Source organism: Polypterus senegalus, chromosome 3, assembly GCF_016835505.1.
Source record: "Polypterus senegalus isolate Bchr_013 chromosome 3, ASM1683550v1, whole genome shotgun sequence".
Taxonomy (NCBI): Eukaryota; Metazoa; Chordata; class Cladistia; order Polypteriformes; family Polypteridae; genus Polypterus; species Polypterus senegalus.
In genome coordinates this window covers 11,069,400-11,079,385 of record NC_053156.1, presented here as the reverse complement: position 1 = coordinate 11,079,385, position 9,986 = coordinate 11,069,400, and positions in this window count along the sequence as shown.

The following is a 9,986-nucleotide window of genomic DNA, read 5'->3' as shown; positions in this document are numbered from 1 at the left end:
CAGTCTGAAGGAGGTGGTCTTTGGAGAAACGAGGCCTGTGGGGTCTCCTGACTCAGTGGAGAGGTGCGGAATTGCTAAGAGGACAGCCACTGACAGTGTGAATATCAAAAAGAGTATTGTTACTACATTGACGTGTGATGAAAATACCGATAGCAGAATTAATGATGATGCAGTGTTAATATTAATATCATGAAGATCGTGTATAGTACAGAAAATGACATTGACATCAGTGGCTATTTATACCAACAGCAATACGCACGCAGACCACCACACTGCTACTGGGTCTGCCAAGACAGAACTTTACTTCGTTATCATTTTCTTGTTTTTTAGTCACTCTGGTGTGTGTTTAGACTTTACTGTGTGTGTCCATATACAGTGTCTATCTATCTATCTATCTATCTATCTATCTATCTATCTATTATATAGTGCCTTTCACATATCTATCTATCTATCTATCTATCTATCTATCTATCTATCTATCTATCTATCATATAGTGCCTTTCATTTCTATCTATCTATCTATCTATCTATCTATCTATCTATCTATCTATCTATCTATCTATCTATCTATCTATCTATCTATCATATAGTGCCTTTCTATCTATCTATCTATCTATCTATCTATCTATCTATCTATCTATCTATCTATCTATCTATCATATAGTGCCTTTCTATCTATCTATCTATCTATCTATCTATCTATCTATCTATCTATCTATCTATCTATCTATCTATTATATAGTGCCTTTCATATCTATCTATCTATCTATCTATCTATCTATCTATCTATCTATCTATCATATAGTGCCTTTCTATCTATCTATCTATCTATCTATCTATCTATCTATCTATCTATCTATCATATAGTGCCTTTCTATCTATCTATCTATCTATCTATCTATCTATCTATCTATCTATCTATCTATCATATAGTGCCTTTCACACCTATCTATCTATCTATCTATCTATCTATCTATCTATCTATCTATCTATCTATCTATCTATCTATATACATATGGACTAAATAGAACTTGGATATTTTTTTATAGAAGTTCCTTAAATATATAAGTATGTAGATAAACAAATTATATATATATATCTATATACTGTATATATATTACATCTTGCCTAAGAAGGAGCCCAAGTTACCTCAAAAGCCTGCATATTGTAATCTTTTCAGTTCTCAGTCAAGCCAGGAAGATGATTGCCAGTTGTACGTGTGTGATAATACAGCCACCTTAACAACACTGTTTTAATGAATCCCATACCAAATGACATATAACAGAGACGAAGGCATTGGTTGCATTTGAATATACAGGTTCAGACACAGCCAGTACTTAGATGGGAGACCACCTAGGAAAAGCTTGGGCTGCAGCTGAAAGAGGTGTTGGCGAGGCCAGCAGGGGGCGCTTACCCTGTGATCTGTGTGTGGATGCCAATGCCGCAGTGCAGTGACAGGGGACACTGTGCTGTAAAGATGTCACTGTCCAACTGACTCTCTGTGGTCAGTTAAGGTCCCCGGGCATCCTTCATAAAGAGTGGAGGGTATCTCGTTGTCCTGACTAAATTACCCACCATGGCCTGGTCATTCTAGCGCCCTAATCATCACCACCCGTCTCTAATTGTCTCTCTCTCTCTCTCTAATTCTCACTCCTTCCCACTCAATAGGTCATGGGGTGGTGAGTGTACTGCACTTGTGTCATCCAAACATAACATATATACATATATATGCAACATCTTCTTCTTCTTCTGCATTTTTCATTCCAATGGATGGTGCATCCCAAACATTTGTAGTAATGTGTTTAATTGCTGCAAATGTGGGTGATATGCCATCTGTTGGAATACCAAATGCAAAGCATTTCATGACCTCATTTATTACAAAATACATTCCAATGGACGGTGCACCAATGTCGTCCACTTCCTCTGCATTTGTCATTCCAACAGATGGGGCGTCACAAGCATTTGTAGTATTGTGTAATTCAAATTCAAAATGACAGATGCAATGCATTTCATTACTACATGTATTCTAGGCTACGTGCCAATAGGTGGTGCAATGCAATATTAACAATGAGGTTTGTGTTAATTATTTTAGCCTGTCTTAGATGGGAAGCACAGCTAGTATACACACAGTTTATTGTCATCGGCACAAACTTTGAAGAATCGTTGAGGCACCAGCCAGGTGATCTCAATTCACTCAGTAACGTAAACAGAAAAAGACGCTGACGGCAGCTGCAGGTAAAGCTCTCTGGTAGGCCTGTCCACCAGTTAGACTTCAGGAGCGCCGTCTCTGCGTCTGGTCCCGATCCGACTGATCCCCACTTCCGATGGAATGTCGGAATGTATAGCAAGGCGTGGAGGGAAATTTGGGGGTGTGGTTATTCCTTGGCAGGCCATTTCTCTGCACTGTGGGCAAAGGCAGCAGAGCGGGATGGCATATGGCCATACCTGTGAGGTGAGTCACATAATGCCCTCAATGCGTCACACTCTGGTTAAGACTGATTTGTGGGTGGCTTGAGTGACTCCGAGGGCATTTCATGACTGATATCAAGGACATTACCTGACCCGCATCAAAGGCATTGAAGGCTGCTGTTAGACCCGTCTCAGATGGCGCCAGTGCCCGCTTTCGTCCCGCACCTGAACAGAGCCCTGAAGGTGATCCCCACTTACACGTGTATGGCAAACATTATGGGGTGCCACATATTGTATATTGATTTTCTAAATGTCAAAGTCCGATTAAATTGTTGCTTCCCCCCCATGCCAGCTTTGGAAGGAAGGTGCAGCGGGGCAAAGATGTGCTGGGAAGAAGTGATTTAAGCTTAACAATCAGAATTAACAAATGTAAGGCAATCATGAAAGAAATCAAAGCGGGACTTTAGACAGCGGACTATAAGCCCCTCGTTGTTCTGGTGGCCATGGGAGACCCCCAAGCTATTCTGTCTTTTTGGTTTGTTTTTTTTTCTTTTTTTTTGACTTTCCAGAACTTTCTGTCAGATTCCCATCTCCACTCGCACCATTTCCACTTCACCTTCCACTCAAGACCAACACCATCAATCCTTCCATAAGCCCCCCATGACAAGATGCGTCCCAACTGGAAGGGGCAGGGCCAGCACTGGGCATTACATCTGAATTTAAGTGCCCTAAACTGGGCATCTTCATGGGGTTGGGGTCAAAGAAAAGATACCATTAGCAACAGTGCCCCCTCTTGTCCTGGACTGGTATCGCTTACCTTTGTCAAGCCAGGGAGATGACCCCCGAGTTGTGCATGTATGACAAAATATCCACCTTAATAAAGAGATAAGTGTCTGTGTGTCCAGCCAGTTGCCATGTCGTTCCAACAGATGGCGCACCAAAAACACTTGTTGTAATGCATTTTATTACTGACGATATTTCTGATACACCATCTGTTGGAATGCCAAATGTACTGCTTTTCATTACTGCATGCATTACAAAAATACACCCCGACACTCCGGCCGAGATGCTGCACCACAAAGTCAACGTCTGAACATCTCAAAGTTCACACTTGACTTCACTTTACAGAAATGACCCCGGAGGAGCGCGAGATGCCTCCTTATGACCCTAAAAAGGACCACTTGAGCCTCAGAGCCCTGAACCCCAGACACAGTCCACCTGGTGGAACCTGCTGACCAAAGAACAAGGACCGTGACGTGATGTGTTGTGCTCTCCTCTCCTGGTCAGCTCTGTCACTCTGGCCTCTTTCATCCCGGACCCCTGGGTCTTTCTGGGGGGCACAGTCACTCACCCAGGAAGCACTTGCAGGCTGGCAAGAACCGAAATCTTCCCATGGCAGCTCCCATGAAACCCAGCGGTGCCCACCCAGGGGGACTACGACTCCCAAGCCACCCTACAGGTCTTTACATATGAGAGCCACCAGAGAGAGAGACAGTGACCACCATTGTCCTGGGGTGTAATGGAGTGCCCTCCACAACACACATCATGACATCATCGTCCATCTTGTGATGGACGGCCATCCTTCCACGTCTCTCAGCCGGGTAAAGCTCTGCCCATCCCAGCCCGGGCAGCAGTGGGTGCACATCTTTCAACCTAGAAATGCCAACATCTGAACCATCACACCTGTGGTGACATACAAGCCCCTTAAGTATAGAAAAGGCGCTATATAAGTATTTTTATTATACCCTGAACTTCATCCTAGCAATTTCTTTTTCATCCTTTCCCACTTCAATGTGCGTTTGGCAGACAGTTTACAGGCTCAAATAGTTACCCGCCAAACTGCGCTGCCCTCTAACTCAGCAGAACAACTGAGGAATCCACACAGTAACATCACTTCCCGCTCAAGCCCTCAAGACCCGCCTCATCATGACATCACATATGGATCCAGAATGCCTTTCACCGTGATGTCACTTCCTGCCAAATCCACTACATGTACCGCCTTCATTTCCTCTTTGGTCAGTTCTGACTTGAGCTCTGTCTGTGAAGACCTCATTTCCTTTGCTGGTGCTACAGCATATGGGGGTCCCCCCAAACCTCTGATGGGGTTTCTTGTCTTTATCTCCACACAGCCCAGCCCTGCACCCCCTCGCCAGTCTGGCTCTTTTCCTTTAGACCTTCTCTTAATCTGTCCATCCAGCTCCGCTTTGGCCCCCCCCCCTTCATGTCCGTCCCATCTTCATCGTGTCTCCTCATCACATCTCTGTGCCCCCTCAGCCTCCTTTCCTGTCCTCTCTAAGACGTCTCTCCCACCGCTGGTGGTCTCATTTCTTATTCTGTCCCTTTTTGTAACTCCACACGTCAATCATCTCCACGTTCTCATTTCTGCCTCACCCATCTTCTTCTTCTTCTTCTTCTTCTTCTTCTTCTTCTCCTGCTGCTCTCCCTTTACTGCCCCAGTCTCAGCCCCACCCATCATCAGTGGTCTCACCTTGAACCTTCACCTTAATTCTTTGATGATGTAACACTCCTGATGCCTTCTTTCAGATGTTTCCATCCACGCAGCCCTCTATGAGTTATCTCCACATCTCGTTCTCCATCTTGGGTTACAGCTGATCCCCCATCATTAAACTTCTCCACCCTTATCAATGGCTTCCCCCTGCAGGCAAACATCTGAATCCTCATCATCATTAAACCTCTCATATTCCGTCCTCTTCATCTTCTTCTTCTTCTTCTTCTTCTTCTTCTTCTTCCTATTTATCTTCGAGCCTCTTATCTTCCAAACTCCCTCTCCACGTCTGGTGCCACACAACACAATGTCAGCCGGGTTCGTGGGGGTTTGGTCTTTTATCCCATAACACCTCCATGAGCAGATCAATCAGGTGAGGACTTTGAGAAGACCCCTGGTGTGGACCTCCTTGAACGGGGGTCTCCTCTGTTATGCTGATCCGAGTCCTCACTCCCCAACTCTCCGGCACCTGAAGACCACCATCTCCACATGGGTGTCTGCCATCTGCAGTCCATTCTGGTTTTCTCGATGTTTCTTTACCACATATAAGGCGCTATATAACAGATCGTATTTTATTTGTCCCACCGAGGACATTTTAGCTCTTCCATTGGGGGGATTCCGTTGCCACTGACGTAGGAAGCCCCCAAACCACATCCGCCGAGAACCCAACACCCCCGACTCCAACCCCCGCCCCTGATGAGCTCTCGCCGTCTTCTCTTTCGCCCTCCGTAAGGTGAGATGGCTGCCGGCTGAGCGGCCACCTGAGAGGTCTAAACCGGGCGCTCCTCAGGGTGTCGGATATCCCCCGAGTCTCACGCACGCACGTCTTTCCCAATCCAGCCACCTCGTTTTAATTTCACTGTTTCTTTCATTTTCTCCTCGGCGTCCATGAAGGAACCAATAAGAGAGCAGCGCAGTAGCCGCGATAGCAGGCGGGAGACGCGGCGCTCAGGTGGAGCCAAAGACGAAGGACATGACGGGGGGGGGGGCGTCTGTGCGGAGATTTGGAGGAGTAAACCGTGTTGGTGTGGGGGGCGGTGTAATGGGGGGAGGGAGTCGCTTCCCAGTCGCTGATTGCGTCAACGGGACGGCAGACACGCGGAGAACACGCAGACCCCATAAACCGCCGGGGCTTTGGACCCTGAGTGCTGCCATTGACGTTCACGGCGCCCGATACTCGCTTAGCCCACTGTCGTGTCCTCGTCCTCGTCCTCCATCAGCGGTCTCAATTTTGCAGCCCTTCTTCCATACATCCATCCATCATCTAACCCGCTATATCCTAACTACAGGGTCACAGGGGTCTCCTGGAGCCAATCCCAGCAAACACAGGGTGCAAGGCAGGAAACAAACCCCGGGCAGGGCGCCAGCCCACCGTTGGGCACACACCACACACCACACACAAGGATCACCAATGCCACCTAACCTGCATGTCTTTGGACTGTGGGAGGAAACCCACGCAGACGCAGGGAGAACATACAAACTCCACACAGGGAGGACCCTGGAAGTGAACCCCAGGTCTCCTAACTGTGAGGCACCGTGCCACTGTGCCCTTCATCTTTACCTTTTTAAATTTATATAAATATATACTGTACATATACCAGCATAGGTGAGACATCCTCACCCACAATTACAGCAGCCCAGGTGAGCAGAGAGCTGAGGAGACTTTGTGCCAGCAAAGCAGCGGGTCCAGATGGCGCATCACCACGACTGCTGAAGGCCTGTGCGCTGGAGCTGGGGAGTCCTCTACAGTACATCTTCAACCTGAGCCTGGAACAGGGAGAGTCCTGAGGCTTTGGAAAACATCTTGTATCACCGCAGTCCCAAAGGTATCACGTCCTAGTGAGCTGAACGACTCCTGGCCTGTCCCTCTGACGTCACATGTGATGAAGACCATGGAGCGGCTGCTGCTTCACCACCTGAGGCCACAGGTCCGCCACACCCTCAACCCTCTGCAGTTCACATACCAGGAGAAGGTGGCAGTGGAGGATGCCTTCATCTACATGCTACACCGATCCCTCTCCCACCTGGACAGAGGCAGTGGTGCTGTAAGAATTATGTTTCTGGACTTCTCTAGCGCCTTCAACACCATCCAACCTCTGGTCTTTAGAGACAAGCTGACAGAGATGAGAGTAGATTCACACCTGGTATCATGGATCGTGGACTACCTTATAGACAGACCTCAGTATGTGCGTCTCGGGAACTGCAGGACTGACATGGTGGTCAGCAGCACAGGAGCGCCGCAGTGGACTGGACTTTCTCTGGTCCTGTTTAGCCAACATACATCAGACTTCAATACAACTCGGAGTCCTGCCACGTGCAAAAGTTCACTGATGACACTGCTATGGTGGGCTGCATCAGGAGTGGGCAGGAGGAGGAGTATAGGAACCTAATCAAGGACTTTGTTAAATGGTGCGACTCAAACCACTTACACCTGAACACCAGCAAAACCAAGGAGCTGGTGGTGGATTTTAGGAGGACCAGGCCACTCATGGACCCTGTGATCATCAGAGGTGACTGTGCAGAGGGTACAGACCTATAAATACTGGGAGTGCAGCTGGATGATAAACTGGACTGGACTGCCAATACTGATGATCTGTGCAAGAGAGGACAGAGCCGACTATACTTCATTAGAAGGCTGGCGTCCTTCAACATCTGCAATAAGATGCTGCAGATGTTCTATCAGACGGTTGTGGCGAGCCCACTTCTACGGTGGTGTGCTGGGAGGCAGCATAAAGAAGAGGGACACCTCACAACTGGACAAACTGGTGAGGAAGGCAGGCTCTATTGTAGGCACGGAGCTGGGCAGTTTGACATCCGTGGCAGAGCGACGGGCGCTGAGCAGACTCCTGTCAATCATGGAGAATCCACTGCATCCACTGAACAGGATCATCTCCAGACAGAGGAGCAGCTTCAGTGACAGACAGACTGCTGTCACCATCCTGCTCTACTGACAGACTGAGGAGACCCCACACTATGCGACTCGGGGGGTAAACGTTAACATTATACAAAGTTATTGTCTGTTATACCTGCATTGTTATCACTCTGATATTTAATATTGTTATTATCAGTATGCTGCTGCTGGAGTATGTGAGTTAATAAAGTATCTATCTATCTATCTTATCTATCTATCTATCTATCTATCTATCTATCATATAGCGCTTTCACTTCTATCTATCTATCTATCTATCTATCTATCTATCTATCTATCTATCTATCATATAGCGCCTTTCACTTCTATCTATCTATCTATCTATCTATCTATCTATCTATCATATATTGTCTTTCACTCTATCTATCTATCTATCTATCTATCTATCTATCTATCTATCTATCTATCTATCTATCTATCTAATTATTTTTACAAACTTCTTTTTTTTTGGTGCCCAGCCGCCATATCTTCAGTTTTTTGTCTTCATCATCCTTTTATCCAAACATGCCTATAGCCGGCCCTTCTTCTGGTGCCCCATTAAGCCCACTGTGGCACCTCTTGTTTGATTTTGGGCTATACAAAAATAAATTGTATTGTATTGTATTGTACGAGTGGCACCAGCTGCCCACCAGTCCAAAGTCAATACGCCTGACCCGACAGACCTGAGATCACAGGACGGATGAGCCGCGCTGTCCACATGAACCCGCATGTGCCACTGAGTTCAAGTCACCACGACTCTAACTTGCACAGGTGGACGCGGCTTGGCTTCTGCAGCTCAGGCCTTATTGCTCACCTGACTCGTGCCATCTTTGTTCCCGTTTGCCCTGAAACGTCCCGAAAGGCGCAATGCGATAAGGAGATTTTACTACTCAAAGCTGGGGGGCTTCATGGCGTCGCGCGGTAAGTTGCTGCCGTTGGCTTATCTGCCTGACGCTTTTATCCTGGTGACCTTTGCCAGGCAGTTGCTTCCATTGTGTTTGTTTTATTTTTTGTTACTAATTGGCCCGGGCAGGTGGGTTTTATTATCACAGGAAAGAACAAACACAGAAGGCGCTGGTCCAGCAGATCAGGGCAGGTGCAGAGACTCGCTGAGGGTCACACAGGTGTCAGGTTTGGGATTTACACCCACAGCCTCGGTCTGGTCTGACGGCTAAAGCCTTTAGCACTGTCTGCATTTGAAAGGCGCTATATAATATAAAGCTGCATTGCTGTCTTGGCCACTTGTTTGCACCACCTGATGACTTGTGACAGGTGAGGAGTTAAAGAAGGTTTGATGGACGGCGCTCTGTCGACTCCGTGGGGCGCCGTGTGACATGAAAGGCGCTACATCGACATAAGGGGTAATCAGCTGATAGACGGCAACTCACTGGCCACTCACCGCACCTCGTACTGTAATATAGTGCCTTACACAGCAGACAAAGCAACAATGTAAATATTTATATAGAGCCTTATGTGGCAAGACGATCTCACAAGGCAAGAAAAGGAACAAAGTGCAACAACACAAGGGATATTTATATGAAGATCAAACAGCAAAAAGAAGAAAGTAGAAAAACAGAGATATACGTTTTTATATAGCGCCTTTCACAGCAAGCTGATAGATAGATAGATAGATAGATAGATAGATAGATAGATAGATACTTTATTAATCCCAAGGGGAAATACACATAATCCAGCAGCAGTATACTGATACAAAAAACAATATTAAATTAAATAGTAATAAAAATGAAAAAAAATTTTAAAAATTAAAATAAAATTATTGTTGATCTCAACAAGCAAAACAAAAGTACACAAAAAAGGTATATGAATATATGTATATACGTATATATTTATATAGCACCTTACAAGGTACTAAAGAAAAAGTAGACCAGAAGAAATATCAGTGTTAATATAGCGCCTTGCAGGGTGAAATAAGCTTAAAAACCTAAAAACGATCAAAAAAGGTAAAAAAGAATTATACAAAAGAATTATCAATATTTATAAAGCGCCTTACACTGTAAGATGACATCAGAAACCAAAAAAAGTAGAAAAAAAGGTGTGTATATTTATATAGCGCCTTACAACAGAAAACGATCTTAAAAAGCAAAAAAAAAAAAAGGAAGTGGGAGAAAGTAATGAATGTGCATATAGCGCCTTACACAACAA